The 7541-nt window shown below is 35.7% G+C and overlaps 1 protein-coding gene across 1 annotated transcript in view; it reads left to right on the top strand.

Moving 5' to 3' along the window:
• The first annotated feature begins 542 nt into the window (after nt 1–542).
• The window catches only part of LOC107657032 (vasopressin V2 receptor-like), a 15617-nt gene continuing 8618 nt past the window's right edge, over nt 543–7541 (top strand). Inside the window, exon 1 of the mRNA XM_016445023.1 lies at nt 543–895. The gene's annotated coding sequence lies outside the window, so the exon portion shown is untranslated. The remainder of the gene's footprint in view (nt 896–7541) is intronic.

The following is a 7541-nucleotide window of genomic DNA, read 5'->3' as shown; positions in this document are numbered from 1 at the left end:
TAACATAATTATGTATAAATGCATCTTGACAGTTTGGGTTAATGACATTTAAAAATGTCTGGGGAAAAAATCGATTTGTTTTTTGTTAAGGGTATAATTATTTTGTTTGACCATCAATTAATATGGTTGCATGTTTGACCATTTGCAGGTGTTTGTACACTTTTGTTGTTGAATTCTGTCACATTTAGTAGATTATTGTCTTGAGATGTCTAGAAGAGTTTGTTCCTATTTAAAATGATCAGTTTATTGAGATGATGCAGATAAACCAATATTAATGTAATTAATTTAAATAGGAAAGTATTACAATTACATGGTTAAATGTGTATTAAATAGCCTACCATTTAGAAGTGTAACTAAATATTTGCAATGACTCATTTTGAACTATCCATCCAAGGAGCTCATTTGATCAACTGGATGAAGGAAGGTTTTGGAGTGTGAAAGAAGGATAATGAGGGGAGGGGTTCTTTGAGAGGGAGGGAGAAGGAGACAGTAGGAGGAACAGAAGTAGCCCAAGCAAATGATGTTTAGTGCGCGACTGCGCGCACCAGATCAGAGAATATACTTAGAAATAACAGACTGAGAGCATGAGAATGACATATAGACGCAGTTTCCTTTTCGATCTGAAAGCTGAACGGACAGGAGCACATTTAAATCTGTAGGTAAAATGAGCTTTGACTGACAGCACAGAATATTTTGGCAATATTCCCATTTATTTTACATAATTGCCAAACAAAGTTACAATGGTAGACGGCGGATATCTAAAACAGATTCAGTGTCAACACAGAAGGCGTGGACGTGGCACGGACAGAGCATTATATGGCTTAGTTCGTAAAGAAAACTGTGGATTAAATCGCAAAGTGAAATAGTTACTGTGAAGAAACGGAGCTGACTGACGGTAAGTGCTGCTAATCAATCAGCGCTCACATATAGAGCCCTCCGTTCGCGCGCGCCACTGTCACTCACGTGCTCCCTACAATGCTTTAATATTGTTGCATACATGCACGTATTGGATTACTATTATGTACTGCGTATTCAGTCACTTACATAAATAACGAGCCTGCTTTCCCAATGTGTAAAAATAATACAAACTAAAATGATAGCCTGTATTAAAACTATAAATATTATAGCCTACCTTTTTCAAATGACCTGAGGACCTACGAGGTGAGTCGCAAATGTTTTTCATTTGTTAACTCCAAAAATTTATCTGTTACCGTATTTTCTTACTTTATAGGCTTGAGCTTAGAAAACGATGATGAATAAATGTGTCTGACCTGCAAAAACCACAGAAAAAACTAATCACGTGGAGGCTACTTCATGATTTCTGACTTTATGATTTTTTTTAAATGTTCGTAATTTGAACAGGAGAATAATGTAATATACTACAGTAAAATAACTGTTAATTTACCTTAACTTAAATGACTGTATAATATATGTTTTTGTAGCTAAGTAAAGTCTGTCACCTGATGAACAGTAAAACGACGTTCCGAATTCCCTGTCATGCGTCACATTTAATCAAATTTTATTTAAATAGGTGTAGGTAACATTTGATATTGCTTAGTTATTTATTGCATTATGATTGTCATGTGTTTGTGTGGGTAATATTAAACACATAGTAAATGATCCTGTCGTCATGAGCTTTGTTTCATCTTATAATGTTTTAATAGTTCAAGTAGGTTGATATATTAACTGTATTATACAGCCGCCACAATGCCATCTTGAAATGCCTGAAACAATGTCATCATTATTTGTGAATTAGCAGGTGAAAATAGCAGGTTTTGACAATACATCTGGATTTTTTACATTGTAGAATATGGGCAGAATATGCATGAATGCAGCAGCCCATTAGAGTCATATACAGTACAATGTTGAAATAATTAACTTTAGAACACAATGTAATATAAAATATTTCATACAATTTTTGTGCTTCATTGTGAGGTAAACGCCCATTCAGAACTGTGGGTTTTGATGGCTGAGGTCAGCTGGAATGATCACATCCATCCATCATCCTCATGTACACACACAGGAGCCTGTGTGTTTCAGAGCCATGCTAATTGCACTTGATGTTTTTCATTTTCCTCTTAATTAAGATTCTAAAATGCTTTACAGTCTTTCATGAAAAGCTTTACTCATGAACGGCCGCTGAGTCACTGGACATTTGGTCATTGTGATTATGTGGGGCGGTCACATTTATGATTGATTGACTTATAAAGGATTTTGTGAACAGGAACTTTGGCTTAGATTAATGTATGTAGGCTTACAAATATTTTCATTTAACATTACATGCATTAAAACAGAGAACAAAAACTTAATGCAGTGACTCATTAAAATCTTCAGAGCATTGCATGCTTAATTGTTCAGGATTTAGAAAACAAAAGTAGCTATGCAATGGAACCTGTTAACGCTGCAAAACTGGAATCACAGTCGTCTTAAGTAAACATGAGTGACCTGCTTTTGTTGAATCCTCACAAAGCTTTATGAATCTGTGAACTAAGAAAAAAATTACTTGGTACAGTTAGTTGCCCACAGCTGTTCCGAATCTCAATGGTGTTTACCACAGTTGCATTAACGTAAACTGGGTTAATGCCTCCCAAAGAACTTTGAAATCATGGACAGAATCCCATTATAAGTAAACAAACACATAGCTTCTCACTACTGTGAACCTGAGAGGTTTCAAAGTCCATTGATGCCTGATGATGTATTCGCTTGTGCTTTCCTTGTGTATGACCCAGACTGTTCACAGTAAAACAGGACAATAGGGTATGGACTGTTTGCTCATATTGTTTTTGTAGTTTCAGTTATCATTTTTTCATGGTTTCAGTGTGCATTTAAAGACTGCCAGACTGCGATCTGTTTGAACAGGAATATATGTGACCAGTTAATGAGTAAATGTGGAGTAGTCAGTAGTGCATGAACATGTTTCCAAGATCTCTGTGTCTTCATTCTCACACACACCCATTCATACGTCATATATACAGTTTGTACCTACCTGAAAAGACTGATTAAAAATTAAATCTCTGCAAAAAAAAAAAAGTCTGTCAGTGTTGGAGGAATGCGGGTGCGTTCTTGGGAGGGACTCTGGGGTTCTGACCTGAGCACAGAACAGAGCTGAAACATGAAAAGACAGTGGAAATGGTTTAGAAAAACAAAAGCGCTAACAGATGAAAATAGGTGGATCACTCAGTCATCCTTCCTGTGGAGTGGCTGTTTTCCTGTGATTGACAAAGGCATCAAATAAAGGAGCAAGATGTAGTTGCAAGTGTTTTTTCCCCCTTGGAAACAGTCAGAAATACTCAATAAAAGCCACAGCTATGTAGAGTTACTTTTTTGAAAGTTTTTTCTCAAAGTTAGATATGTGCACAGTACACACATTTAAAACAACGAGTGAAAATGCTTCTATTTTGAATGATTTTCTGATATATATATATATATATACATTATACTATCAGCATCACAAAAAAAAAAAAAAGTTCTCCAGCATACTTTGATCCAAAGAGCATCTTGAACTTCATGAGAATATCTGACCATCTGTACAAACAGTTAATGTCACAAAAATTCACATCAAAAAATAAGGTGCAGAATCTGAAATATTTCTTATTAATTGTACATCATAACTTTTCTTTGTTTTTCATTTTTCGAAATCCTCAAACTTTTAAATTACTTCCAGGCTTCACTGGGAAAAATACAGATTTTAATGTGGTCTCAGACTTTCAGACCCCACAGTATGTAACTGGCAGACAGTAACTTATATTAGAAAGGAGACACACAAGTGATCTGCTGCGGTTAATTGCCACTTTCTCTTCATTCCCTTTACTCTCCTCTATCTGTCCTGCTTTTCTTTTTCAGATAGGGATGCTGCACTACACAGTAGCTTCTCCTGCTGTGAGGTTTTCCTCGGAGATGTTCATAAATTAGGGATTATTTTCCTTGCACGTCTTTTCCACCTAGTCCACTAGACATGCACGCATACAGATTCCAGTGTAGCCACATAATGCACTCTTCTGATGTGCTGACGTACATTGATAAAAAGCTTTTGCTCTGTTCTAATGTAGATCTTTGTGGAAGATTTGTGTTTTACCAGTTTCAAATGCAGTTTACAGAAATTCTACCAAAATACAGAAAACAGAAAAATGTATTTTTTGCCATATAAAATTTCTTTTTACCATTAATTTAACCAATGATATAGTATTATATAGTAGTATTTATATATATATTTTTTTTTTTTTTTACTTTTTGTACTTAAACATTTTTCATAAAAATATCTGGATTCAACATTTTGGGTTTTATATCATCTTCCTCTCTGATTGTTAAATTCACTACATTTCCAATGCGCATTTCTATGTATTCCCTCTCTTTTTCTTGTCCACATCTTCTAGTATTTTCTCTCTCATTTTTCACCATATTTATTTATTTGATGGCAAAAGGCACCTTTACAAAGAGCCGCTTATGGGTCATGGGCTCAAGTCCCAGTGCACCTCATTGCTGTGCCTTGACCGTCCTTTCCTCCTGTCATAAGACCCCGGGCCGGCACCGAGCATTTTGTGAAAGGCAGGTCTGGGAAGCATCACTTTTAAAACCCATTCAGCCAGTGAGTCATTCAGCAGATGAGATCTGAAAGGTAGTAGTTACATCTGACCATCAACTTTGTGAAGAACCAGGTTGAGTTTTGCTAAAACTGTTACTGTGCCATTGCTGGAATAGATTAGGAGATATTAAGGACAGGCTGATCTGGTAAAAGGATGATATTTACATGGAAGTCAGATATTGTGAACAGTGGTGAACAGAGAGAGGACACAAACTGAGAGAGGAGCAAAGAGCGAGAGAGATGGATGAGTGCACTGCTTCTCTCCACAGTTGGCTTTCATATCCTCCACTCTCATCTCCTCTTTTTCCACTGCCCCTTTGACCTCTAAGCAGAGCATCATGGGAAACTTTTAAATATTTTTAGTGTCCGTCTGATAACCAGCAGATGGAGGTTTGAGAGTCAGAGAACACTTCTCTGTTAGCTTTGGTGTGGTTTGGATCAGATTCTTTGATTGCTCAGAGGATGCTCATTCATAGCTCAGGAGACACTCTTAAAAAAAATAAAGGTTCCAAAATGTTGGTTTTCTCAGCAATGCCTTAAGGCTAGAATACACTACACAACTTTTAAAAACTGAACAGATCTTAAAAAAAATGGGCATCATACACTTACTGACTTTGTAATAGTTACTGATGAAAAACAGGCCATCATACACTAAACGACTGAGGATCATAGCAGAATTTAAAGTTGTTCTGATCATAACAAACTCACACATAAATGTGCACCTTGTTGCTAGGAGATGCATGACAAATGAAAACAATATGTGTTCTAAAATCGACTCAAAATATCAAACATGTTTGATATCCGATTGGATGGAATCAGAGTCTGAAGCTAAAAAATCGGAGTCTGTGAACATCATACATTATGCAATTTTCTATGAAATCTGTCAACTCAAATCTGCAGACTGGCTCTTTCTTTCGGCAACTAGCGTCAACTTATCCAAGCTGTAAATCGTCCGAAAATCAGGGCAAAAATCGTGTAGTGTATTCCAGCCTTAAAAAGAACAATTGTTGATTTAACAGTTCTTAAAAGAGACATTATTTTCTTAGTGTGAAGAACATTTTAAAAATCTGAAGAACCTTTTTCTACTATTAAGAACCTTTTGTACAATGGAAAGGTTCCATGGATGTTAAAGGTCCTTCATAGAACCATATATGCCAACAAACAAACTTTATTTTTAAGATTGCATATGTAAAATATTTAGGAGAAATAAAACCTTTTGATTTTTGAAATACAGTAAGAGTTTAGAGCTATAAAATTCAAAGCTCACATAACTTAGTCTTCAAAGATTTTTTTTTAAATGTTCAGTCCCAATATGGGAAAAATTACAACGAGTAGTTATGAAGAATAAGTAAAAATGGAGAATGTTACGGTGGCCAAGAAGTGCTAAACAAATCACAATTCTGAAAACAAAAGCATTTGCGTTTGTAATTTGTTATTTTGTTTTCAGAATTGTGATTTGTTTAGCACTTCTCGGCCACCGTAGGTACGTAGTATAAATACTTTCACAATTAATAATATTAACATTACATTAAGGAAAAATGCACAAACATATTTCAGGTAAAAATATGGGATCATAAAAAAAAAAAAAAACCTTGTACTTCTGACCTGGAGCATAATTTTCACATATTACCTTTTTTTTTTATTTTATAAGCTGGCCAAAACAAAAATCTTCACACAAATGGCCACACCGTAAACTTTTTTTTTTTTAAGTTGTTAATAAAACAAAGATTATTGGAGTATGTTTTAGAAGAAAATACTTTGTGTGTCTGTTTCTTTGTAATTGTTTGTAAAATTTACTAGCAATATCTGAATGATTTTTTTTTTTCAAAGAAAAACCTACACCATTTTTTTTTCAGTGCAGCCAATGTTTTATGAGTTATTAAAGTCTTTTATTAAAGTTATTAAAGTTTGTTCGCAGACCCTGGTATCTTGACAAATCTGACCACATTGTGTGAAATTATTGCAATTTCCTTTCAAATCTTAGAGAAGACGCATGTGATATTTCTGGACTACTGAGATGGAGATTCTATTTGCTCTCTGTGTAATCTCAACATGAGAAACGAAAGAGATATGAATCGAATTTTTCTGCTTTTATCTTGCGGGAAGACTCGGTTCAGCGCTTCATGCACACATGCCCAGCAGGGGCACATCACAGAGCCACTTTTAGCCTCCTGTCCTGATGAATAGCCAATGCTAGCACACATGCCTCAGACACATTTGAAGACCCAGAGCGTGTGAGGAGGCTCTTTCTGTAATTTCCCAGGAGGTATCAAAGTAGGTAATGGAAAGTAGTTGGGACATGCAAAGAGTGCGAACAGACAACAAACTGGACAGCAAAAGCAACTGAGGGGCTTTCCGCAGGCAACGTCAAAGGAAGACCTTGCCAGGCTTTGAGTTACAATTGGAAGGATTTCATTAGGACTCTGTAACCAGCACAGCTCTGAAGTGGTTATTTCTGTAGTGAATTGATTATGCAAATGCAAGATGAAAACCACCACTCCAGATGGATGGAGAGAGTGAGAGCAGGAAGAGTGAGTGAGTGAGTGAGAATGAATGAACTGAATGAAATATTGCAGGTCTCAAAGACTTGGATTTGAATCAAGAGTTAATTTTAAAACGAACCGCATTCGAAAGCTTTCTGGTTCCATTCTTGCTAATCCTCCATAAATCATAAACACATTGACAGGAATACACTCATGGAAGGCTAAACAGCACGTATGAGCTAACAAACACCAGAAGAATCAAAGAAAATATCAGAGAAAACAAACACAAAGGATGACCACAAATCAATGCCTTGTTTTCCAGTGACAACAACGTACTTTTAAATGTTCAAATGATTTACACTACCATTCAGAAGTTTCCGTTTTTAAAAGTCTCTTATGCTCACCAAGGCATTTGATCACACAGTAAAAACAGCAATATTGTGAAATATGACTACAATTTAAAATAACCATTTTCT

This window comes from Sinocyclocheilus anshuiensis, unplaced genomic scaffold, assembly GCF_001515605.1.
Source record: "Sinocyclocheilus anshuiensis isolate Anshui unplaced genomic scaffold, SAMN03320099.WGS_v1.1 scaffold1453, whole genome shotgun sequence".
Taxonomy (NCBI): domain Eukaryota; kingdom Metazoa; phylum Chordata; class Actinopteri; order Cypriniformes; family Cyprinidae; genus Sinocyclocheilus; species Sinocyclocheilus anshuiensis.
The sequence above is the reverse complement of the archived record's forward strand: the minus strand, read 5'-3'. Positions and strand labels throughout refer to the sequence as shown.